The sequence below is a fragment of the Penaeus monodon genome, chromosome 30 (assembly GCF_015228065.2).
Source record: "Penaeus monodon isolate SGIC_2016 chromosome 30, NSTDA_Pmon_1, whole genome shotgun sequence".
Lineage (NCBI taxonomy): Eukaryota > Metazoa > Arthropoda > Malacostraca > Decapoda > Penaeidae > Penaeus > Penaeus monodon.
The window spans coordinates 8,293,938-8,294,390 of NC_051415.1; positions in this window are offsets into that span (position 1 = coordinate 8,293,938).

Below are 453 nucleotides of genomic sequence, written 5' to 3' on the forward strand. Positions count from 1 at the left end.
ACAGGAGCCGAGAACAGAAACAGAAAAGAGTAACCCTATGAGCCCCAGGAGATAGAGGAACTACAGGAAAGTTTATTCACGGGAATATCAGCAGAACAGAAACGAGAGTAACCTGATTAGCGGAAGCAGCATCAGCACATCAACAGACGTAGCAGCATCCTCCGGCCCAAGAAGCAGGGAAGCCTTGCCATCAGTGCATGCATCATCAGCTCTAGAAGTGATTAGATCAGTAGGAGAAACATCTTTAGAAGCAAGAGACGTAGCATCAAGAGGAGCAGCATAAACAATATCAGCATAGTTATGAGCAGGAGAAGCAGCCTCAGCATCAAAAGAGGCTTCACCATTAGCATCAACAGATGCACAAGAAAAAGCATCAGCAGCAATGCACCGTCATCTTCACCGGGGAGAAGCAGCATCCGCATCAGCATAAACAGGAGAGATTTCAAAGGCATC